Genomic DNA, 25,998 nt, shown 5'->3' with positions numbered 1-25,998 from the left:
ATCAGTAGATTGGGGCCCTACAGGCAGCAGCCTAGGAGTAAGAGTGAAATGGACAGAAGTCAGCCTTCGCATGGGTTCAGCTTCAAAAACCTGGTTAGTCCAGAAAATCTCAAACTCTCGACTTGGATTAACGTGATCCTAGTTTGCTAGTCCCCTCAGGCACCTGGAAAAAGCAAATAAAAATCCATTTTGGAAAAGACATCAAAGGCCTCTAATTATTTCTATAAATAATGTTTCAAATACCATGTCCAGCACACAAACAAGAATAGACAAAACACTGTAAGAACCATCAAAAACAGTCACAGACCCAAAGGGACTCCAGATAATGGAATTGACAGAAGATTATAAAACAACTATATTTACTGTTTTAGAAAATAAAAGCCAAAGCTTAAAAAATTTAGCAGAGAACAGGAATCCATAAAAAGCAATGTAGCAGATTTTAAAAGAACCAAAACTGAAAAATACAATAAGCCCATTCACCGAGTTCTTAATTCCAACTAAACACAGATTAGTCAAAGAGAGAACTGGTTAAATGGTAGATGGGTCAAAATTAACTATCCAGAATGAAAAAATGAAAAGGGCAAAAAATACAGGAGAAAGGTTAAGTGACAAAAAAAGGACACAAAGAGAAGGTCTAACACATCCATGAAACTGGAGTCTTGGAATTAGAAAGAACGAGGGCAAAGCAATATGGGAAAGAACTGCTGGGAATTCTCCAGAACAGCGAAGAGACACCAGTCACACACTCGAGAAGTCCAGAACGTCTTCTAAAAATGGCACGAACCACTCTCTAAGCATAGTGCCACAGCTCATTAAACAAGTCTCCACTGAGGTCCTACTAGGGGAATATAAAGGCAAAGCGGGGACTCCCAGCATGTGAGGAGTTCAAAGTTGAGCACTTAGAAGACAGCTGTTAAATCATAATCATCTAATACACTCCACTTTATGTGCTACCAAAAAGAAGGGGGAAAATGGGGAAAGGCAAGAAGAAAATGCTAGAGAAGTATTTAAAAGGAAAATGGATGAAACGAAAAAGCAATAAAACTAAAAGGTACTGAAGAATAACAATATGCAGGATCCAATGTTCTCCAATGGTCCAGGCCTAGAAGCTACTTCCATTCTTTTTACAGTGCTAATCAAGCACCACTCACCATCTCACCTGAAAATCTCTGGCATGAGAAACTTAAAGAATCTTCTCATATTCCCACCACCCAACCCTACACCTAATAAAGTTATTTTTTTTAAGATTTATTTATTTATTCATGAGAGACAGACAGAGAGAGAGAGAGAGAGAGAGAGAGAGAGAGAGGCAGAGACACAGGCAGAGGGAGAAAAAGACTCCATGCAGGAAGTCTAACATGGGACTCGATCCCAGGTCCCCAAGATCACACCCTGGGCTGAAGGCGGTGCTAAACCGCTGAGCCACCTGGGCTGCCCTAATAAAGGATTTTTTTAAATGATATATCTGAATAGAGAGTTCTTCCTTCAACTCTATTCAGAATGCCATAAATAACTCAAACAAGCACCTCTTCCTCTCTTGAGACAATATGGAGGAGGTGACTCTTGAAAGAAAGGATAGGCAAAGGAAGAGTTCCACCAGGAGCTAGTTGGGTAAACACCAGTCACTGCTCAGGAGCAGGGAATATCTATGGCCACTCAGCAAATAATCAGGAAACAAGTGTATATAATTCATGGAATCCTCAAGTCATATTGAAAATCAATCATGTAAAAAGCCCAAGGATCTCTGCCTTTTCCTAACTCAAAATGCCAAATGAACCCTCTCCTGCAAGAAGTTAAAATAGAGGGGCACAGTTTCTGTGTCTTCTGTACATGCTCATATAGGGAATCAAAGAGTGGAGCTGGCTGAAAGGTTAAGTATAAAACCTTGCTCCCAAGTCGGAGAGTCAACCTGCGAAGAAGCAGGCGATAGATACCAATGTGTTGATGAAATGAGATGAATCCTTTCTGAAGCAAAGTTCTACTGAAGCTTCTGGACAGGCTGTCTATCATTGGCAGTCCTCCTGTGATTCTGTGTTTAGAATACGACCGTCAATTAACATGACATGATTCAATACATAACTCTAAATGTCTCCATCTTAGGAATAAAGTGATTTACAATATTTTACACATGCTGGGACCACTCTCAAAGCTTGGTTTCTCCACATCTCCTGGGTCTTCTGAGCTGTACAGGCTCCAAAGATATTAGGAAAAAAATATAATGACTAAATAAAAATACAGGAATCAAATTTCAAAATCCTTCAAAGTTGCTTCTATTTCTGGGATTCCACTATTGTTCAAAGCTGCACACAGGTTTATTCATATCTAAGCCAATGTGTCTAAATTAACTTATTCAAATGATACTAGTAGAAAAGAAATCCAAATTCCTAGACAATGAAAATTGTCTATCTGATATCAGGAAAATCACTTATCTGATATCTGATAAGGGTCTCGTACCCAGAATATATAAAGAACTCTTACAACTCAACACTAAAGAGACAACACAATTAAAAAATAAGAAAAGGACCTCAACTGATATTTCTCCAAAAATGATACTGAAATGGTCACTAAAGTACATGAAATGATAATCAACATTATTAGGGAAATGTAAATCAAAACCACAGTGAGATCCCACCTCACCCACCCACATGGCTATAATCAAGAAACAGGAAATTAGAAGTGTTGCCAGGATGTGGAGAAACTGATACCCTCCTACATTGCTGGTGTAGACTGTAAAGTGGTGCAGCCACTTTGGAAGCCAGTTTAGCACTTCCTCAAAAGTTTATACATAGGGATCCCTGGGTGGCGCAGCGGTTTGGCGCCTGCCTTTGGCCCAGGGCGCGATCCTGGAGACCCGGGATCGGGTCCCGCGTCGGGCTCCCGGTGCGTGGAGCCTGCTTCTCCCTCTGCCTGTGCCTGTGCCTCTCTCTCTCTCTCTCTCTCTCTCTCTCTCTGTGACTGTCATAAATAAATAAAAATTACATAAATAAATGAAAATAGCTATTTAAAAAAAAAAGTTTATACATAGAGTTACTACTCTATGTATATATAACCCAGCAATTCCGCTCTAGGTATACATTCCAGAGAACTGAAAATAGAGATGCAAACAGATACCTGACTGCCAATGTTCACCGCAGCATTACTCAAATTAGCCAAAGGTAAAAATAACCCTAGTGATCATCAGATGAATGGATGAATCAAATATGATACATATACAATGAAGTATTAGTCAACCACAAAAAATGAGTGAAGTTCTGACATTTGCTACAACATGGATGAACTCTGAATCTTACATTAAGCTAAGTTAAATATGCCAGACACAAAAGGATAAATATTGTATGATCCTATTTATATGAGGTCTCCAGAACAGGCAAATTCATCAAGCCACAAAGTAGATTAGAGGTACTACCACCTGGGGTGAGGGGGAGGAAGGAATGGGTAATTATTGCTTAACAGGTACATAGTTTCTGTTTGGGAGTGATGAAAGATTTTGGAAAGATAGTGGTGACAGTCTCACAACACTGAGTAATCAATGCTAGTGAAATATACATTTAAAAATGGTTAAAATGGCAACTTTTACTTCAATTAAAAAAAAAGCTAACAGCCATTGTGGAAGATCATCTGGCAGTGTCTTACAAAGTACAAAGCTAAAATATTCTTTTCTTTTTTTTTTTTTTAAAGATTTTATTTATTCATGAGAGACACACAGAGAGAGAGAGAACGTGAGAGGCAGAGACACAGGCAGAGGGAGAAGCAGGCTCCATGCTGGCAGCCTGATGTGGGACTCAATCCCAAGTCTCCAGGATCACACCCCAGGCTGAAGGCGGCGCTAAACCGCTGAGCCACCTGGGCTGCCCCAAAGCTAAAATATTCTTACCAAATGATCCAGCACTTGTGTTCTTAGATATTTACCCAAATAAGTTGAAATTTCTGTAAACACAAATACTTGCACACTAATATTGACAGTAGCTTTGTTTATAACTGCCAAAAACTGTAAGCAATAGAAATGTTCTTCAACAGGTAAATGGATATGAACTATGGTACATCTATACCATGAAATATTATTCAGTGAAAAAAAAAAGCTATCAAGCCACAAAAAGACACAGAATAAACATAAATGCACACTGCTGAGTGAAAAGGAGAGGTTCTGCAAAGGTGGCATAACTATATGATTCCAACAACATGACATGCCGAAAAGACAAAACTATTTTAACAGTAAAAAAACTAGTGGTTCCCAAAAGCCCATGGGGAGGAAGGGATGAAAAGGTGGGTCAGAGGGAACTTTTAAAATAGTGAAATCATTCTGTATGATACTCTAATGGTGGATACATGACAGTATGTCTTCATCAAAATCCATAGACTGTACAACAAAGAGTGAGCCCAAAAAGAGCCATGGATTTTATATTAAAAAATAAGGTGTCAATACGGGTTCATCAATTGTAGCAAATGGACCACACTAACCTGAAATTTTAGTAACAGGGGAAACATCTCACATTAGTGAGACACACTGCTCTGAGCTGATACTGATACTTCATTAACTTACCATTAAGAACTGAAAACAGGGGGACGCCTGGGTGGGTGGCTCAGTGGTTGGGCACCTGCCTTCTATTCAAGTCATGATCCTGGTATCAGGGATTGAGTCCTACATCAGGCTCCCTGCGAGGAACCTGCTTCTCCCTCTACCTATGTCTCTGCCTCTCTATCTCTCATGAATAAATAAATAAAATCTTAAAAAAAAAAAAAAAAAGAAAAAGAAAAAAAAGAACTGAAAACAGGTATTCAAAGTACTGACACATGTTACAATGCGGATGAACCTCAAAAACATGCTAAGGTAAGGAAGCCAGGCAAAAACTGTCACATATTGTATGATTCCATTTACATGAAGTCATCACAATAGGTCAATCCATAGCTAGAAAGCAGATTGGTAGTTGCCAGAGGCTGGGGGACAATGGGGAGAGGATTAAATGCTTACAGAGTATGGAGTTTCCTTTCAGTTAAATAATGAAAATGTCTTGAAGCTAGACAGAGGTTTGTACAATTCCGTGAATGTACTACTACATGCCATTGAACTGTTGAACTGTTCACTTCAAAATGGTTAATTTGGGGGCACCTGGGTAGCTCAGTCAGTTAAGTGTCAGACTCTCGGTTTCAGCTCAGGTCATGATCTCAGGGTCCTGAGACTGAGCCTCATGTTAGGCTCACACGCCGGGCGTTAAGCCTCCTTGGGACTCTCTCTCCCTCTCCCTCAAAAATAAGTAAAAATTAAATAACAATAATAAATAAAATGGTTAATTTTGGTCAAAGGGTACAGATTTAAAGGTTGTAAGATGAGTAAATTCTGGAAACTTAATGTACAGCATGGTTACTATAGTTAATAACATATTATATTAAAAATGGTTACTTTTGGCCTTTCTGTCTCCTCCATCTTGGAGGCTGTGGAGGCCTGCTGGGAACAAGACTAAAACATCAAGTATGTCTGGAGGGCTGTGGTCCAAGGCCATTTTTGCTGGGGTCTCTGGAACCAGAGGGAACACACAGCTCTTAAAATCATAAAGTTTATCCTCAAGATGAAACTGAATTCTATCTAGGCAAGAGATGTGCTTATGTGTACAAAGCAAAGAACAATACAGTGACTCCTGGTGGCAAACTAAACAAAACCAGATTAATCTGGGGAAAAGTAACTGGTGCTGATGGAAACAGTGGCATGATTTGTACCAAATTCTGAGGCAACCTTCCTGCTAAAGCCATTGGCCACAGAATCTGTGTGATGCTGTACACCTCAAGGATTTAAACTTAATGAAAAGTAAGTAAAGGTGTAAATTTGTTCTCTTGTAAATAAAATAAAAATGGTTACTTTTATGCTGTGTGAACTTCACATCAATTAAAATAAGACCTGTCTAAGCTCAGTTGTTGGAGTGTGAGACTCAATCTCGGGGTTGGGGGTTCGAGCCCCATGTTGAGTGTAGAGATTACTTAAAAATCATAAAATCTTAAACACAAAACAAAACCCAAAGGAGGCATCTCAGTTTTAAAGAACCCAGGACACCTAAGAGTGAGCAATTTCATGACTTGGTCTCCCCCACTCCACACCATCAATCCTGGCTCCCTCCCATGACTTTCGATCTCCAGCCCTGGGAAACTGAGGAAATACTCAATAAGCTATGTAAATTTCTAACACTAAATTCACAATTGTTTAATACCGACATACTTCTCCTGTAAGATCTGAGCACTAAAAGCTAACCTTTCATCATCATCATCCTAAAATATCTTTGGATATCTTCTGCAACGCACATTTAATTGGCTGCTTCCCACAGTATGATGCCAACTTTTCTGCCCACCTTCTTGGGATGTCCTCCATCTTGCTAAGGTCACTGGTTCTGACCCCAACCACTTCTCCAGAATCAACCATTGTTTCCTAGGGCTTTCCCTTCTCTATGGCTAAATTTTCATAACGTATTAATACTGTTCTAACATGTCTGTTTCCCTCACTATACTGTTGAACACCCTGAGGGCAAGTCCTGGAACTCATCTCAGAACTCTGAAAAATAATTGCTGCTCCTCATCTAGTCGTTTCTCCATCTGGCTTCCTGTGTTCTACAGAAGAGCAGACCGACTATACTTCATTCTTTACCTATCCCTCGCCCTCCTGCCCAAACTCAGCTTTTCTTCAAAAAGATTCCCCCACCAAAACAATCCTTGAACAAGGACAAGTCTTACCTGTGCCAAAACTAAATGCCATTAATTCTATCTTTTGTCTACCTTTGTTCTTCTCTACTTCAAAAACTATTCACAGTCTGCTCACATATTCAGTGCACCACAGAGAATATAAGGAGTGTTGACACTATAATCCTTGCCTTCAAAGAGGACTGGGGAAGAAGGGCGAGAACACGTTCAGAAGAGTATAATAAAAAGCAAAGATTAAATGTACACATAGAAAATTACAAAATTCCATGAGAGAAACACCCAGTTATGGGGATGTTAGGTTTCATGGAAGAAGGAGCATTTGAGAAATGCCTTGAAAGACTGAGATCTCCACATATGGAGAACAGGCAGAGGGCACGGTCACAGGCATGGGACTGGGGACACAAAAGCCACAGGAGCGCACACATGCAGGGAAGCTGGGAGATGGGCCTGGAAAGGCAGGGGAGTGTCCTACTGTGGAACCCTGAACAACAAGGCAAGGCATCTACATTTAATTCAGTACACAACTGAGAGGGACATGACAAGAGCTGTATTTCAGAAGCTATCCTGGCAGTAGTTAGAAACTGGACCAGGGACTGGGGAAGAGTTATCCTTCAGGAGGCATGACAGCAGCAGAAGCGGGTGTCCTACTTCCCTCATTCAAACTACTTCCCATCTCTAGTATCCACAACAGCCTTATCTCCTACTCAGCTGCTTCCTAGGCATCTTCTCAAGGGACCCCTCTTTGAACTCCTTTGCTTAAATCACTAACTAAAAAGGAAAAATAATAGTTTATCCTACAAAAGTGATTAAAAGCAGATCTTATGGACTGATAGAACTTATGGTATAGATTCTTTACAACAAACATGTGAGCTCCGACTGTGGACCATGTACAGCTCTAGGTAACAGAGATGCAAAGGTGAAGGAGGCAGTGTGTATCCCATGGAGTTTTACATTTTAGTGGAAGAAAGAGATAAAAGACAATGTGTCAGATAAATGCTGTGGAGAGAAAGAGGCAGAGAGCATGTGTGTACATGGGGGCTGCCTGAGCGTGGTGGGTGGAGAAGGAAGCAGCCAGGGAGTGCGCATTTTTACAAGGTACACATTTTACATTAAAAGGGAGAAAACCAGGCTTTGGAGCCACAAAGAGCTGGGTTCAAGCCTGGGTTCTGTCACTTAATGAATGAATGGCTGCGTGACCTCTTGCAAATAATCTCTCTTGAATCTTTATCCCCATTTTACAGAAAAAGTACTGACTTCATAAAGCTCACTGTGAGAATTAAATAATGAATATAAATACTATGCGCTTGGTAAAGCATATATAAATGTTAGCCATTAGATTAGTGGCTTAACATACACAGAAATTATTTTGCTGCTATATTTAAAAACTAGATAATAATTTGGCATAAGCTGTCTAAAACAAGTAAGTTTTTGGGAGATGAACCAACTATAAAAGAAACCTGGGAACTGGGGTGCCTGGGCAGCTCAGTTAGGTTGAGCAATGGACTCTGGTTTTGGGTCAAGTCATGATCTCAGGGTTGTGGGATCGACCTATGTCGGGCTCTGTGCTCAGTGCAGAATCTGCTGGTCTCTTTCCCTCTGCTTCCTCCCCTGTGCTGTCTAAAATAAACAAATGGATTAGAAAAAAAAAAAAAAAGACCTGGGAATATTTCTTTAAAGAGTATTAAGAGCCACCTTCATTTACACATAAAAAGATAGTTCTATCATTCAGTGATAAAAAAGTGAGCTACCAAGCCACAAAAAGACACAGAAGCTTAAATGCATATAACTAAGTGAAAAAAACCAATCTGACAAGACTATATACTGTATGATTCTGACTCTACAACATTCTGGAAAAGGCAAAACCTAAGACAGTAAAAGGACCAGTGGTTGCCAAGGGTTGGGGGAGGGAGGCACAGAAGAATCTCAGGGCAGTCAGACTACTCTGTGTGAAACTGTAATGGCAGATACACGTCATTATACATTTCGCTAAAACCACCAAACACCACAACTCCAAGAGTAAACTGTAATACAAGCTATGGGCTTTGGGTGACAATAATGTGTCAATGCAGGTTCATCAGGTATAACAAATGCACCTCTCTGGTGGGGGATGTTGATGTAGGGGAGGCTGCATACGTGTACAGGCAGGAGGTGTACAGGAAATCTCCATACCTTGCTCTCAATTTTTCTGTGAACCTAAAACCACACTAAAAAATAAAAGGAGGGGATCCCTGGGTGGCTCAGCGGTTTAGCGTCTGCCTTTGTCCCAGGACGTGACCCTGGAGTTCCGGGATCGAGTCCCACATCAGGCTCCTGGCATGGAGCCTGCTTCTCCCTCTGCCTGTGTCTCTGCCCGCCCCCCATGTCTATCATGAATAAATAAATAAAATCTTTAGAAAAAAAAAAAAATAAATAAAATAAATAAAAAGGAGGGTGCCCAGTAGTTCAGTTCGTTAAGCACCTGCCTTCAGCTCAGGTGAGGAAGGATCTTGGGGTCCTGGGATCAAGCTCATGTTGGGTTCCCTGCTCAGTGAGGAGTCTGCTTCTTCTCCCTTTATCCCTCCCCCTGCTTGTGCATGTGCTTGCTCTCGTGCTCGCTTTCTCTCACAAATATATAAAATCTTTAAAAAAGAAAGGCATTTTTAAAATACAAGTGTAGAAAAATACGTACCGAACTGTAAAAACAGTTATCTCTGGAGAGTAAGATTATACACTCCTGTATTGTTTGAATTTTATACCATAAGCACACACAAATTTTGTAACAAAAGGATACATTTCAATAAGACAGTTCAAAAAGTTAAACTAAAACACAATGCTAACATTCTTGACATTTTTTCTCTAACATATATAATTATTTCCATGTATAACTACTTCAACAAAAGTAACTATTTTCATATGACCATCTCTAAGAGTAGTGGGATTTTTTTCAAATTTCTGATTTGGTAGAGTCAAATCTTATTCTTAAAATAAAACGTTGTGAGGTATATATTTAAATAAAATGTGAATAAGCTGAATCAGGTCAGCAAGAAAAAATATACTGGCTTATGGACCTAAGTCTGAACATTTATAGATGGAAAGAGACAAAATTTCCTGTTCTCCTATTCTCAAATGACTTAATTTAGAATGAACTAAAACAGAGAAAACATTACTCTGCTCCTCCTTAGGAGCCTATATGACCTAGTAATTTGCTAATGAAATCAGATATATGACTTCTACATGGTTGATGCTGTGGCTTTACATCAGCAGAGACAGCTCTCGGGCTGTGTCACCACTGGGCTCCTGGAAGAGATTTCCTAACCACTCACTCACTGAGGAAGCCTATGCAGCAGATACATGTGAACCAGTATCAAATTTTAAGAATACTGGCAAAAAAAGTGAAGTAGAGATGATGGTTGGTCTGTTGAGAAGGATTCCAAAAATAATCTCAACTACTGTTAGAAGTCACTTCCAATTCTCTCTCTCTCTTTATAAAGATATTAGTGTTTTATTTTGGGGGGCTGGTTTTTATTTTAAGCCTTTAATTCCAGTTAACACAGTGTCATATTTATTTCAGGTGTGCAATACAGTGATTCAATACTTCCAATTTTCTTTAATAACATTTTTTAAGGTTTACATCTTAAACACAGGTATATGAAAAGCCAAAAAAACACCAAAAGAAATCATATTTACATTAAAGGATTCCTGAAATCTTAAAACCTAATATTTTGAATCTGAATATAAGTTGATTTTCTTAAATCCCCAAAACAGTAGACTGAGCTGGCATCCTTTGAAGGCTAAGCAAGATAAGTTCAGTAAGAAAAAGCAAGTAATAAACTCAAGGAACTCATTAATTCAGAAAGGGATCATGAAGAGAGAGTCAAAGGGAAAAAAGAAACTGAAGCTTCCATGGCATATTCCCTTGAGAGGTGGCAGCAAAATTCATTTATTAAACACACAAAAACTATTTGCTGAGCACTAACTACATGCCAAGCACTTCTCCTCCGGGCACGGGGGATATGATGGGAAACAAAGTCCCTGCCTTCACACAAATGATGTTCTAACAAGTAGGTCCCCAAATGGCAATGCCTGGGCTCCCCTCGCTCTGTTTCTACAATCCAAACCCAAACTACTTCCCTTCAAAGGGGTCATAACCTTATTCTGCAAGAGTTATCTCTCGGTTCATTCAAATTAAACCTAGAATTGCACTGTGACAGGTTAAGGGCACAGAATAATCTGGAGTCAGGATGCCCAATTCCAAATCCTGGCCCTGCTACGTTTTAGGTGAGACCTTTGGAAAGTCACTCAACCTCTGTTACGGTTTCTTCATCTAAAAAATAGAAGTAGGGATGCCTGGGTGGCTCAGTGGTTAAGCGTCTGCCTTTGGCTCAGGTTGTAATCCTGGAGTCCCAGGATTGAGTCCCACATTGGACTCCCTGCATGGAGCCTGCTTCTCCCTCTGCCTATGTCTCTGCCTCTCTCTGTGTTTCTCATGAATAAATAAATAAATAAATAAATAAATAAATATAAAATCTTTTTAAAAATACAATAAAAAATAAAAAATAGAAGTAATAGTACTACCTCATAGGACTTTTGTAAGAAAAAAGCAAGTTAACCATTCCTCAAGTGTTTAGAACAACGTCTAGCACTTAGAATTTATTACTTATATAAAGTAATTATATTAATTACTATTTAGTATTACTTATTCCAGTTTTTGATAAATAAAAGATCCTTGCCTATTTTAGAATCCAAGTGGGCTGATGCCAAAATTTCCTATAAATCTATTTCAACCAGTTGCTAAATTTTATATATCTTTCTCATGAAGACTAGAGCTTTGGGAAAACCTGAGCTTTGGGAAAACCTGAACAAGAAGAGGCACAGATATCAATCCATCAGCCCTCCCATCTCCTTCCCACTAGTCTCTTAATATCAAACTTCTCTTCACAAAACCTTGTTCCATTTATAAAAATCCAGTGCCATGGCCCAGATCCAAGGCCCATCACCAAGGGCTTCACTCAGGCTCACAGCCCCTTCTGACATCCCTTTCCTGTAATTTCCAAGTTTCCTAAACCTTGAGGTTTTTCTCTTTAAAATGCCACATAGTTGCAAGTCGTAGTTATTGAAAGACCTTCCCTTGGAATGCTTCTCCCCACTCATCCACTTAGCTCTCTCTCCTATCCATCCTTCCTCTCCTATCTTCCCACAGGGTCATGCTTACGTGTCTGTCCCTTCCTCTACAGTTTTCTTCAATATACTTCCCATACTTAAGCAAAAGTAAAGCACCCCCCCCCCACACACACACACACACACACTAGTACTCTCCTAGAACTCTGGCTACACCATTATTTTACCCTTATAGATCCCATATAGATTTTTTTAAGTGTGAATTTTCTGTGTCTGACTCTTCTACAGACATTGCACTCCAGGGGAAGGGAAGAGGTCTTATTTATTTTGCATTTCTGGTTCCTAGCACGCAAAAAGTTAGCAATCTCGGCTGAAGTGAAATAGAAATTTTCTTTTTCTTGCATTTTTGCTCATGTTTACTTCCTATAGGATTCCTTTTTGGCCTCAAGTTCCTTATCTTTAGAGATAGTCAACTTTCAGCACTTTGCTAGCCAATGTAAAAATAAATTTAATTTTTTAAAGAAGAAACATTTAATAAATGCCACAGACTGCAAAGTCATTCACTCCAACTCAAATTTCTCCTATTCAGTATGTTAAAACTTAAATCCTCTTCCACAGACTTCTTCAACTAAAAGATGAAAATTCTACCCCCATTATGTTTAAATTTATATATCCACTAGGAAAAAACAAAACAAGCTCACTGAATTCAATGCAACATACACATCTGTGCTTATGTCTGCTCCCTAGCACGCAGGTACCTGTACACGTGTGAGGTTCATCTACGCTGCCTGGGCACGCCGAGTTTATAGGAGTCATTTGGCAGGAATCCTGAGGGCATGTTCTCTACATACTCTGCCATCAAGCAGGGATTACTGAACATAAGTGAGTCTGTTCCACTGTTCAGGAGACTTTCCAGGAGAAACTGCTGGGGTTCCTCACAGAGCAGGGTGTGATTTGTTCACCTAAGCCGAGCACCCCACCCCATCCAACATCATCCGCTATTGTTTTCCTTCTCAGAGTTGAGAAACAGTGACCATCACTCTTTAACACACCCTAAGACCCTTGTAAACTCACTGTTCAGAATACTTCATCAGGCTTAATAAATTAACTTTGTTATTTGGCTGATATTTTCTGAATTTCCTCCCCCCACCCCATTCCTAAACCATTTTAGTTATTCTTAGGAACACTTTGCAAGTTCTTTTTACAACAAATCCAAATTTAACATTATTCTTTTTTTTAACGATGTATTTATTTATTGGAGGGAGGGAGTGAATGAGCATGCGTGGGGGGGGCGGCAGAGGGAGACAGAGAATCTGGAGCCAACTCCCACTGAGCACAGAGCCTGAGACAGAGCTTGATCTCACAACCCTGAAATCAAAACCTGAGCCAAAAATCAAGAGTCTGACACTTAACTGAGCCACCCAGACGCCCCTAAATTTATTATTACCTTAATACCTACTATGTGGAAAAGAGAAATTAAGATTAACAAGGCATGGTAGCCACCTAAAAATACACAATTTTGCGATGAAATAGACACATTCTATATCAACTGTGATGTAGGACATATCTAACTGCAACATATGGATAAAGACAGAGGACCATGGGCACTGCAGAGCAGAGCCTCAGAGGCAAAGCTGGCGTTCACTCTCAGTGCACTGACAGGCAAAATGCCAGGTGCTGGGGCTCTAAAATAAAACACAGCCTTGACTGCAAGGATCTTACCGCCTAGTACAGTGGTATTCGAAAACATTTTGCAGTTTTTCCAGCAAAAGTCTTACAGATACCCAAAGCGAAGAGAGAAATGATAAAAGTTGCTGAGACTGAGCTGGGAAGAGGTTGATTCTCAGTCTTCCGGCCAAGCCAGGCCACCTGGGCCCCAGCCACCTCCATGGACCTGCAGTAGCCCAGCGCTGAGGGATTCAGAGTGCCCCCACCTTACCCTGCTCCTCTGATATAACACTTAGAACACTGCCACCTACCTAACCGTGAATTCTACATAAGTACTGGTTAAATAAAACACGAGAGCTCTGGAATAATTTACAAATTACCGGCCTAATGAATGGGAATGGCAGGGGCTTATGGGGAAGGAGTGGAATCACCAGACACAAGGCAGGAGAAGCTGAGTCCCAATCACTGGAATCTAAAACTAGACCACCAGCTGTAAAGGTCTAATCAGTTCTCAAAACTCCCAGGAGGTGGAAAGCTCATCTTCACTACTTTCTACTCCTCCCTGTAATTCCTGCATCCTTAGTCAGCTCTGTCTGCTTGCCACAGCAGTTTCCCAAAATCTTTCTTGCATTCTTCAAGCTTCCAATCCCGTCACTCACTCGTGTCCCTCAGCAGGATCTTCGCAATGCACAGAAAAGTGCTCCTTACCTTCCAGCCCTTGTGCCCATCTGTTTCCCACCCACACACCTCTGCTTTCCTCTGGGAGGAGTATTCTTACCACCCGGAACCAATGCCCAGGGGGCCCTGACATCTCCAGGAAGCCCCCCGCACCCCTCCCCCCGCCATCCAGCGCACCCTCCTGCATTCTCAACACCATCTTGTACTGTTCCTTCCCACCTGTTTGTGCATGCTCTAGTTCTCACACATTTTCACAAATGTCTTCTCTCGACCCCAGACCCTCCCTGCAGCTATTTTTTTTTTAACTCTCCTTTAAGAGACAAACTTTAGGATGATCTGACCCCAAACTTACTGTCTCTCCTTCTTCACCTCACTTTCTCGTGAACACACAACAAGTTGGCTTTAGTTACCTCTCCCCTCCCAGCTGACACTTCTGGGTAATCTTGGCTACCACCCCTGACTTGAAACACTTTCTGTCCTCCTGCCATGCGCTCTGGGTTTTACTCCAAACCTGTCTGGTTGCATCCTCTCTGCTCTTGAAATACCGCCCTGCTCCCTTAAATGTTCACATTCCTCAGAATCTTGTCCTCCCCTCTGAGCACTTGTCATTATTAGCAACAATAATGGGGGTGGGGTGTCTAAAATTATGAAAACCCCTAAGTAAAGGCTGAACTCTATCAAGTCCTCATTACTGGTGGGAGATGCTCAGCACTCAGGCTGAAGAAAAAGCAGCCGCTTCTCTACCTCTACATACTTACACCTCGTCCACCCCTGAGAGCAATCCCACCTATTCCTAGGCTGGACCACATGAGCTAACCTCCCAATTTTGGTCTATAGCCCAGTTCCTTCTCCTAAATGTCACATCTGTGCCTCAAACACTTGTTGCCTTCCTCAAACTTAAGTCCAAAACTAAATTCACCACTTTATACCACGGTTGTCTTTTCTCCATCATTTTCTATTTCAATGAGTGGCACCACCATGACCCAGGTCTCAAGCCCGAAAGGCTTTACTCTCCTTGGCCCCTTCTTCTCCCTCACCTCCAAAACAGTCTCATCACATCACCACTATCCCTGACACCTTTGCTTAGTCAATACTTTTGCCCCATGTGGGCCAAATACCGCTCCAGACGCTAAGAATACAGCAATGAACAAGTCAAGTTTAATCCCAGAGGGAGGAGACTGGCAAACAAATAAAAGGCCAGGATCATTTCAGAATTGATCAAAGTTATGAACAAAATAAAACTGAGTGATGTGATGGAGCACTACTTTGGGCAGAGGGCCAAAGAAAACTTCCCAGAAAAGGAGACATTTAAACTGAACCTGAACCACAAACAACTCTCACACATATCTAGAAGGAGGAGTGCTCCTGGCACAGGGAGGAGCCAAGTGTAAAGGGCCTAAGGCAGAAATGAACTTCAGGTGTTCAAAGAACAGAGGGAAGTCAACAAGGCTGGAAAGCCCAGTAAGGAGGAGGCCACCACACACGGGCTCAGAGGGAAATGGGTCAGAGAGGCCCTTGCTGGCCACCATGAAAGCAGTGGAAAGCTACTGGAGGGCTGTGGGAAGACAACTGACATAACCGAATTTGAATTTTTAAAGGTCACTTTAGCTGATAAGTGGAAAAAAAGGTTTGGGAGGAGGCCAAAAATAGGGGGTTTGGAACACCAGTCAGGAGGCTAAAATACAGTCCGGATAAGAGGGGATGGTACTTGAGATGGGAGAAACAAATTCAGGATATATTTTGGACATAAAGTGAACAGGAATTGCTGAGTTTTTAAATGCTGAAAGTGAGAGGGAAGGGAAAGGAATCTTGGAAAATTCCTAGGTTGTTTGTAGGTATAATGTACAGACAGTAAGATTACGTACAGTATATGATCCAGTCAGATTTGATGACTATCAAGACTCAAAATATTCCCATCACTCCAGAAAGTCCTCTCATGCCCTCTTCTCAGTTACTCCTCTTCCACCCAAGAAGCAACCACTGATCTGATTTCTAGTATCATAGATCACTTCTGCTTACTTAAGACCTTGTAAATGGGATCATCCATTATGTACTTTCTTGTGTCTGGCTTTTCATTCAGCATCAATACCTGTGAGATTCCTCCTCACTACATATATCAGGATTTTACTCCTTTTTACTGCAGAGTGGTCTTCAACTGTATGAATTCTCCCGCTGATGGACATCTGGACTATTTACAGTTTCTGGCTACCATGAACAAAGCTGCTATGAACATTCTTGTGTAAGGCTTATTTGTGAACATATATTTTTCATTCCTCTTGGACAAATACCTAGAAACAGAATTGCTAGGTCACAAGGTAGACATACATTCAGATTTTTTTTAAAGATTTATTTATTCGAGAGAGAGAGAGAAAGAGAGAAGGTGAGAAAATCCAAGCAGACCTTGTGCTGAGTGTGGAGCCTGACACAGGGCTCGATCCCATGACTGAGATTATGAGCTAAGTTGAAACTAAGGGTCAAGATCTTTAACCCACTGTGCCACCCAAGGTACCCCATACATTCAGCTTTTTTTTAAAAAAAGATTTTATTTATTCATGAGAGACACATAGAAAGGAGAGAGAGAGAGAGAGAGAGAGAGAGAGAGAGGCAGAGACACAGGCAGAGGGAGAAGCAGGCTCCATGCAGGGAGCCTGGCGTGGGACTCGATCCCGGGTCTCCAGGATCAGGCCCTGGACTGAAGGCAGCGCTAAACTGCTGAGCCACCCGGGCTGCCCTACATTCAGCTTTTGAAGAAACTTCTAAACAGTTTTCCAAAGTGGTGGCATCATTTTACACTCTCATTAGCATGAGATGGGAGTCCCTGGCCGGCTGACTCTTAGGTGCTCTGCTTGAATAGGTGGAGTTCTATGCCACAACCGAACTCACAGTCTTTCAGCTCTTCAAAAACATTTCTGTATCTTTTTGCTAGACCTTTGTAGATGAACTCTAAGGACATTTTTCCTCCTTACCCTGTCATCCCCTTTGCTGCCTGTCTCATGCTATTCATTCAACAAATATCCCGAAGGATGAAAAAGGTGGGGTGGGCCAGAGTGTTCAAGGCTGAGAAAGTCCCTGAGGTGGAAAAGAGCTGGGTGTCTTCTCACTTCAGGAGACGTGAGAGAAAGTAAATGTGGCTGGAGGGCAGCAAACAAAGGCAGCAGGAGGGGTGGTGGTCAGAGAGGCAGGCAGGGTCCAGGGTATTGAGGGCCTTGTGAGAAATGGGAAGGAGCTGGGATTGTCTTCCAAGTACTATGAAAAACCATAAAAAGATTTTATGTGAAGGAGAGCCAGACAACTCTTGGCCACTCTGGGCAATGCAGACGAGAGACAGACAGGAGTAGAAATGGAGAGGCCACACTGAGAGGCAATCATAGTGTTCCAGGTAAGAGATGATGGTGGCTCCAAGAGCAGTGGCAGTATATTGGAGACAGTATAAAAACAGCACTGACTTGGTGATGGGTGACATACAGAGAATGGGTAGAGAAAGGGAGGACTCTAATTTGGGAAGCTTGGTGGCTGGTAAAGCCACTTATGGAGAAGGGGACAGATGAAAAAGAAAGAGCTTTCAAAGGATATGTTCAGTTTTGGACTTATAGCAGCTCAAGCTACTAGTGACATATCCAAGCAATGTGTCAAGCAGGAGCTGGAAGAGCTAAGAGAGGATCTGGCTGAAGAGATCTGGGGGTCAGCAGCTCGCAGATAATCAAAAAGCCTGGGGATATCTGAGAACACCTGGAGAGAGCCTATACTAAAATACAAGGGTTCAGAGAACACCAACGGTCAAGCAGAAGGGGAGGAATGAGCCGCAGAGGTGGGAAGGGACAGCAGAGAGACAACTGGGTGGATGAGGAAGTAAATGATCCTCCTTTGAGAAGCTGCTAATGACCTTTTTTTCCTTTTTTTTTAAGATTTTTAAGTTTATTGGGATCCCTGGGTGGCACAGCGGTTTGGCGCCTGCCTTTGGCCCAGGGCGTGATCCTGGAGACCCGGGATCGAATCCCGCATCGGGCTCCCGGTGCATGGAGCCTGCTTCTCCCTCTGCCTGTGTCTCTGCCTCTCTCTCTCTCTGTGACTATCATGAATAAATAAAATCTTTAAAAAAAAAAAAAAAAAAAAAAAAAAAAAGATTTTTAAGTTTATTATGAGAGAGAGAGAAAGAGAAAGAGCGCACACCTGCGCTATGTACTAAGGGTGAGGAGAGGGAGAGGGATAGAGAATCTGGAGCAAACTCCCCACAAAGCTCGGGCCCAATGCAGAGCTCGATCTCATAACACCGAGATCATGACCAGAGGTGAAATCAAGAGTCAGACACTCAAACAACTGAGCTACCCAGGGCCCCATGTGATCTTTCAAGTTAGGGTTACACATCTTGGTAGAGCACCTTATACCCCTTCATCAGAGCACTTCTGATACCCCTGTTTAAGTGCCCTTATCTACTGGGCAGATAATTGAGATATGAGTGTACTCTAAAATCAATACACTTAAATAAAATAATAAAATAAAGTCAATACACTTGGCAGGAACCAGCCCCACTCTAGTCCAGTGTCTTGGTACACGCACAATGCTGAATGTTGGTGTAATGGACAACTACCATTCACTGAGTGTCCCCTATACATAGTACACTCCACTGTATACTTTTCCTATGTTCCTTTTCCCAAAGGCCCCATTTTACAGATGAGGAAACTGTGGCTCGGGCAAAATGTCACTGCCAAAGTGATAGAGCCAAACTATAAGCATACATGCTCCTTCATATGTTCTGCTGCCTTCCATAAAGTGCCCATCACATGGATTCTACAGTAGGAGTGCCCTCTCACACTTCAGCCAAAGAGATACAAAAGCTGCCCCTAGGTAACTGGCCTACCAGAGCTCTAAGTCAGGGAAATGTCCAGGGAAGTAGCTCTGCTCGTCAAGAATCCCTGCTCTTGTCAGGCATAGTGAATAATCTCCAGATTCCCAAAGTAATGTTTCCTATTTCTTGTGCTTTTGAATGTAGAAGTGAAATCTTCCATGAAACTGAGGTCTGGAGATGAAAAAACAGGACTCCTAGGGCCTTAACTTTTGAATTTTAGAACTCAATTTAGCCACATTTCAGAAATATCCCCCTATATCTAAAGGGTCTTATTCTAACTTCACAACTAATGCTAAATATGGCATCCATTCCAGATCAAGACATTATCAGGATGAGATTATGTCTCAGGAGGGCCTGAGAAACCAATACTACATACTGTGTGAAAAACAACAATGGTATAATATTCTTTTCCATACTCTAATTTTCAGATTAAAGTGCTGTCTTTGCCCTGATGACTTTTTTTTTTTTTTTTTTTTAAAAGAGAGACAGAGAGTCTGTAAGGTGGGTGGGGGCTGGGGGGAGAAGAAGAGAGAATCTCAATCAAGCAGGCTCCATGTCCACTGTGGAGCCGGATGCAGAGTTCCATCTCACAGCCTTGAGATCATGATCTGAGTTGAAATCAAGAATCTGGACGCTTAACTGAGTCACCCTGGCACCCCAGCCCTGACTTCTTAAGATTGGAAATACATGGGCTTTCTTGTAAGTGGGTACATTAGTACCCAGAGACTTCCTTTCTTTTTCCACTCAGGAGCAACTGTTAACTAGCAATCTTCTGGTGAGAGCACCACTATGGTGGAAAGAACACCAGCCTAGCTGGCAAAGAACAGGGTCCTAATCTTGACTCTGTCAGTGTAAAGCTGCATGAATTTGGAAAGTTACCACCTTCCTCACCATCCCTCCCAAGCTGTAAAGCCAAAGGGCTAGCCTAGCTGCTTTCTTAGGTTTCTCTCAGCTCTCTAAAGAACTCTAAAATCTGAGAGCACAGACAGGGTAGGTGAAGGCATGCAGGATGCAGCAGGATGAACCCTCTAGGCGACAATTAATTAACAGCCTCTCTGACCTGCAGTGTTTTCCTCCATGCCAGAGCCCCCACACACACACCCTCCCCGTCAGGCTCTGAGCCAGCCTGGCTTCCTTCGACAGCCCCCCACCCAACTTCCAGTCACTTGGGATCCTCCATCTGATGCAACACCAGCAAAGTGCCTTGCATACAGATGTTACTAATATTTGCTGGCTTCCTTTGAAGCTTTAACAAAGTATGATGATTACAATGCCCCCATCCAACTGCCCAACAGAGAAACATACACACAACTGAAGGACGTTTCCAGTAATGCCTACCACTCACCAATATTATCACACATCTCTACTTTAAAAAAAAAAAAAAAGAGAACCACCTTACACTGGGGGTAATCATTTCTTTCTTTTTTGCCCTTTACAGGGTACCATTAATGATCCATCTTTAGCTCTTTTGAGCCAGGTCCCCATTCACAAAGCATGAAGAATAAACAGAGGAAAGACTTCAACCCACTTCTATTCTTTGGATTATTCTTCTCAAGATGCTCAGAGCTAAAACAAATTATTTAATGCCATTTTCATCCATCCCACAGACCAAGTTTGACTGTCCTGCTGGCAAAAAAGGCTTCAGAAGAGGGAACATCTATTCTCACATAGCATCCCAAGGCACTATCCTATTGTCTTTGTATTTATTCTCTTCATTGTTATCACCACTTGACATTCCTATTTACTTACTGTTTACAGCCCACCTCCAGAGCAGGTTCCTTTTCTATCTTGCCTACCACTGCATCTCCCATGCTTAGAAAAGCGCCTATAATACCTGCTAAGGAAAACTAGAACACACTCAGAGGACCTCGGTTCATATTGAGGGATGTGATGTTCAAACAGGGAAACCATCTTCCAATCAAGCTGGCATTCAAGTGTTCCCATGAACTTCCACCCTTTCCTACAGAACAGCTTACATGTGCATACTACAGAAAGGATATTTCCTCCTATAGCTAATGTTTTCTCTTTCTTAACTTCCCCACAATGAAGCATCAGATAACAAGCCACAGATACACCAATAAGTCACTTCTTAGTTCATCTTCCTGCTGGGTTGTGCGCATTACCTACAAAGCAAATGTAGCTCTAACACAAAAAGTACTGATTGTGTTTGTCACCATGAGAAGCTTTTCACCCACACCGCACGCATCACAGGTATTAAGAGGGCCTTAAGCAGCCTAACTAATAATAATAAAGCTATCCAATCTAAGTGTAATGTGACCAAATGATGCTCTATGAAAGCCGTGACTTCATTATATTTCAAACGTGTAACTTTGATGTACAGTTATACTCCAACATAAACAGAGTTTTACTGTTTTGCTTTATTTTGTTACTTTTACCTCCACAAAACGAAAATGAAGGCAGAGGAGTCAGAAAGCCCAGACAGATCTAATGAGCGCTAAGGTGCCTGGAATACAAGCAACCATGAAGAGAGCTTAAGGCATAAGGGACTGTCTTGGAAATGTATCTTTTCAGTCCCATCTGGTCAAACAGAGCAGTCACCACATAATATGATTCCTGTGTGGTGTAAACCTGCATGGTAGCAGACAGGAAGAGAGACAGCCCCTCATGATATTCTTTGAGCTGATCTGAGAAGTTTCAGGCTCAAAGACAGAATGGCAGAATTGGGAAGGAAAGAGAAACTTTTTAGATTAAATCTCAGGTGCACTAGCAAAACTGGCTAGTTATAGGGAAAGTGAAAGTTTATAGAACTTCCAGGGGTCACTAAACCAGAGTCTGGTTTGTTCGGTGGCATAGCTGCAAAAACCATGCTTTCTAGTATTTTTCTCAAGTCCAGATTTCCATTTCATTATAACTTAAACAAACAAAAAAACCAGGAACAGGGCACAGCAGAAGTATGGATTCCAAGGCCAATTTACCACCAATTGGTGTGTACCTTGAGCAGGTAGTAAGCTATAATATAACAGATTTGGTAAGGCTTTGGAACCAAGCGAGGATGGTCACATCCAATCTCTGACCCTCACTAGCTCTGACACATCTCAGGAAAAGGAGAAACCATTTACCTCTCAGGTCTGCGGGGTAGATTTTGCAAGACAAGCTAAAATACCTAGGACAGAAGCTAGCATACTGGATTTAAACAACAACAACAACAACAACAACATGACACAAATATTAGCATCCTTGCCTATCCATATGAAGAGAAAGTTGCACTCACCAGAAATTAATTTCTTGATCTAAATGGATGTAATTTAAACACATTCCATTTCATCTTATGAAGTTAAAGAAAAAAATATACCATTAAAAGGCTATGGAATCTAAAACCCATATCTCTTAACATCTTACTACCTTAGCAACCTTCTCTCATGCACACACACGAATCACCTCTGCAGAATGAGAGTTTTATAATAATCTCCTCATTAACTTATAACACAAATATAAACATATGTGAGTGTGAAAACTGCTTATAACTTAAGTAACTGGGACTTTTAAAATCCCACACCAAACACTAGGTAGTAATTCAAATACCCACCCAGAATAAATTACTTATTTTGAGAAATTCCAAATATTTAATCTGTGTAACCATATAAAAGTGTCTACCAACATGACAGGCCCGAGAAAAATTCTACCATTTTCAAAGCTGACACCAGGAACACACCTCCCCTTGCTGAGACCCTTTTTGAGACTGTACAGACTGAATTAAAAAAAAAAAAAGTGATAGAAGATACATTATACCACATTAGGCACACATCCTCCAAGCATCACAGTACCAGAAATTTAAGACAAACAAGACCAAGGCTGAAGCTGGTCTAGAAGGGCTAAGCAGTCAAAAGCATGGCCTAAGGCTCTCACACACCATAAAATCAGTGAAACTAATTGGGGTTCTGCAGCATCTGAGAGGAAGCATCGGCTACCATTAAGGAATAAATTGGGGATGCAAATAATTAGTGCACCCTGAGGTGACAGTTAATTCCACCAGCATACCATTTCACTGGAGATATTATGGAATTCCACTTTATCCCTACTCTGAGAATACTGAAGCTGGAAATTTCAAAAATTAGCCAAATGCCAAATATCCCTTCAAAGAATTTTAAACAATTCCCTGCATAAAAAGATCTTGGAACTCCTTGGAGCCAACCAACATACACAGACCCAAATACACTTAAACATTATCCACGCTTCAAAGTAGTCAAACATTCTCTAAAATCTTTCTCTTGATAACTTCTTCTTGTACAAAGACAAAAATACAAGGCATATTCAGCATCAACTATAACACAATACGCTTTTTGAGAAGCAAAGAACAGTATTTAGATTTGAGGAAACAAATGCTGACCAAAGTTGATGCTCTCTCTGCTGAAGAAGGAAGAGGCTGGAAACTAAAAAGTGGGACAAGATCTTAAAAGCCAGGTAAGAAACATCCTGCTTTTCTCAAGACGACTGCCTATGGCTAAAACAAAAGCACGAGACACACCAAGAACAAACATTAAAAAACAAAAACAAAACAAAAAACCACATACACACCAAAAAAAAAATTCTACCCAAAACCCGTGTAGTGTTTGACCTGGGAGTCCTCATTTAACAGATAAGGAAATTGGGAGGCTTGAGAGAGTGGTAACCTGGCCAGGGTTACAGTTTATTGGGGGGCAAAGCTAGAAATAGGTTCCTGGTCTCCCAGGTCGGACTTCGGAGCAGTTTCCCACTCCACCATGTGAGACGTTCCGCTGCCACCCCATGTAAGACGTTTCATAAAAGTCTTCACTGAGGCTGTTAACATAAGGGTCCAATTATCATTCAAAGATCTGCCTGTTAGATAATAGCTTGAAAAATTCCATCCATTTTACAGCAGTTACCAGAGTCATCGAATCTTGGAGGGGGGGAAAAAAAAGCAAAGAGGAAAAGGGAGGGGGGGGAGAGAAAGTCCTAATTTTGATCTGTCCCCTAAGGGCAAACGAAAGGGATGCCTACAGACGAGCAGATCCCTAGCTCTAGCATCCACACCACAAACACAGACAATAATCCCCACCCACAGGCCCGGGAAGGCGACCGCTCCGCGCCCCCCCCACCCCCATATACTAAATTCCACTCCCATCCCGGCGCGCAGGAGACATTCCACCTCCTATCGCTGCCAGAGCCCGCTGGGCCGATGGGCCACGCTCCCTCCACCACCACTACCCCCCCCCGCCCCCGAAAGAAACGAGGAGCTTCAGCCTCAGGTCCCCACACCGGCGCTCGCTCGCACCCGGGACCGCCGGGTCTAACAGTCGCCCGGCTCTCCGCGGCGGGGGAGGGGGAGAAACCCCACGCAGGAAGTGTGTCCCGCGCTCCGCCCCCCGCCCCCCGCGCCGGGACCCTGCGCCCCGCCAGCCGGTACCTGTCCTCCGCCCCCAACAGGCGAGAAGCCGCCGCGTCCACATGGCTTCAGGTGTTCACATGGCAATAAACGGGCCCCCGTCCCTCCCGCGGCGGGGCGCGCTCCGACTCGCGGGCTCCGGGCGCCGCTCCCAGCCCAAGCCCAGCCCGCCCGCCGGCCTCGCCCCCAGCCGCCACCGAGAGGCGAGCGCCGCGGGCCGCCGGGGGTGCCGGGGGTGCCGGGGGGGCGGCGCCGACCCGCGGACCCCTGGGCGCCGCCCGCTCACACCCGCCGCCTCCGCACCCCAGGCCGCGACAAGCAGGTACCTTCCCCCGACTGCTGGCCAAGCCCCGCCGGACTCCGCGGCCAGCCCGAGACCCCCCGGCGCCCCGACGCCAGGCCGGGCCCCTTCCCCCCGCACCCCCGGGCCGGGCCGCTCCCCTCTGCGCTCCCCGGGCCGGGCCGCTCCCCTCAGCACCCCGCGCCCCGGCCTCGGAGTCCAGGGGGCTCCGCACTCCCGGCCGACCGGGCTAGGACCTCTGCCCCCGGCCCCCAGCCCGGAGCCCGGAGCCCGGAGCCCCGGCCCGGCCCCAGCCCCTCAGCCCTGCCCCCTGCCCCTCCCCCTCAGGCCCGGGCGGCGGTTACCTGCGGGAGCCCCCCGCCCGGTCCCTCGGCCTCGGCCGGGGGCGGGAGGGGAGGGAGCGGCGGCGGCGGCGGCGGCGGCGGCGGGCGGCGCTGCGCGAGGTGGGGGTGGGGGAGCCTCCGCCGCCTCCAGCTCCGGCGCCCGGGCCGGCGGCGGGGCGGGCCGGGGCCGTGGCCCCTCGAGCCTCGCTCCGGCCCGCGCGCTCGCTCCCCGCTCAGGCGCGCCTCAGGGCGGGCTCCCCCGGCGGAGGCCGCGGCCGCCTCGCAGGGGCCGAAGGCGGCTCGGCTCGGGGTTTTTTCTCTCCATTCTCCCAACACACAGGAAATAACAGAGCGTCAGGTGACGGCGCGCGGCCAATGGGGAGGCTCGGGGCCGCGGCGCGCGGGCGGGCGGGAGGGCGCGCGGCGGGGCGGGGCGGGGCGCGCGGCGGGGGCGGGGCGGCGGGGGCGGGGCCGGCGGGCGCGCGCGTGCCCACCCGCGTGCGGCGGCGCCGAGGCCTGCGCGCGCCGGGCCGGGGCCGCGGCGACCCCCGCGCGGGGGCCCGGGTCGCGCGGGGGGGCCCCCGGCAGCTGCCCGGCGCCGCGCGTGCGGCCGGCGGCTCGCCCGGGCCATCTTGGCCGGCGGCTCCGGGCCGTCCTGGGAGTGGCCGCGAGCCAACTTTCTGGGGACTTGGTGGCCCGGAATCCCTCCCTGGGACCTCTGGAGTTCCCTGGAGCCTCCGACGCCAGAGTCGCGCTCTGGCTTCCTGGGAGCCCGCGGGCGGGGGCCTGGCCTCCTCCGGGAACCTGCTCGGCGCGGCCCGGCACGGGGGCGGCTCCTGACCGCCAGGCGCCCTCCGGCCCCGCGGGCCTGGTTCCCTTCCCTCCTCCGCCCCTTAGCGCCGCGTGTCCTTGGATGAATGACTTAGGCTCTCTAGATAGCAGACAACTTCCTCAGTTTCCTCCGCAATAAAAGCGGGGAGCTGGGAGGCCCACCAACCTCGCATGTAGGAGAGATACTCACGGAAAGCCAGTTGCCTTC

The 25,998-nt window shown here is 44.3% G+C and overlaps 1 protein-coding gene across 2 annotated transcripts in view; it reads right to left on the bottom strand.

Annotated features, from left to right (window-relative positions):
* The window catches only part of TCF20 (transcription factor 20), a 104,345-nt gene extending 79,206 nt beyond the window's left edge, over positions 1-25,139 (bottom strand). Inside the window, exon 1 of one of the 2 annotated variants that reach the window (XM_025457822.3) lies at positions 24,981-25,139. The gene's annotated coding sequence lies outside the window, so the exon portion shown is untranslated. Of the gene's footprint in view, positions 1-24,356; positions 24,484-24,980 lie in introns of those variants that run through there. The other variant, XM_025457830.3, reaches the window with a different exon arrangement.
* Between the last annotated feature and the right edge of the window lie 859 nt (positions 25,140-25,998).

Source organism: Canis lupus, chromosome 10 (assembly GCF_003254725.2).
Source record: "Canis lupus dingo isolate Sandy chromosome 10, ASM325472v2, whole genome shotgun sequence".
In the NCBI taxonomy this organism is placed as follows: domain Eukaryota; kingdom Metazoa; phylum Chordata; class Mammalia; order Carnivora; family Canidae; genus Canis; species Canis lupus.
This window is presented reverse-complemented; position numbering and strand designations above follow the sequence as displayed.